Source organism: Mus pahari, chromosome X (genome assembly GCF_900095145.1).
Source record: "Mus pahari chromosome X, PAHARI_EIJ_v1.1, whole genome shotgun sequence".
NCBI lineage: Eukaryota > Metazoa > Chordata > Mammalia > Rodentia > Muridae > Mus > Mus pahari.
Genome location: NC_034613.1, coordinates 60968245 through 60968834, shown reverse-complemented (window position 1 = coordinate 60968834; position 590 = coordinate 60968245).

Below are 590 nucleotides of genomic sequence, written 5' to 3'. Positions count from 1 at the left end.
CAAAATTCTAATGAGTATAGTCAGTTGATTTTCTCTTTGTAGCTGGGCCCAATGCAGTGACCAGTGATACCCACATATATTGAAATGGCATTCATGATTTTATGTATGAATACATTATAACTTGAGGAAATATTATGAAGTTCAGACTTCAAAGTACTCTTTTTCAAAATACCATATAGGCTTTATGCAAAATGGTGGGTGTCATTATGACATTTTCACACATACATTTTTAACCTTTGTTTATATTCTCCTGCATTTACTTTTCATACATTTTATTAAGAAATGTTGTTCCATGGTCATCAGGAAATTGGCCTCTAGTTTTCTTTGTTGTTTTACCCTTATGTGCTTTTGATATAAGGGTCATACTGGTTTTTTAGAATAAATTTTGTAGCATTCCTACATTTCTATTTTGTAGGATGAGGTTAAAACATTGATGTAAATTCTCCTTAGAAGCCTGATTAACTTTGGTAGTAAGTTCAACCATCTATGGGTAGTTGATTGCCAGGAGACTCTTTATTTTTATTATTAGATATTTTCTTCATTTACCTTTCAAATGCTATCCCGAAAGTCCCCTATACCCTCCCCCCCCC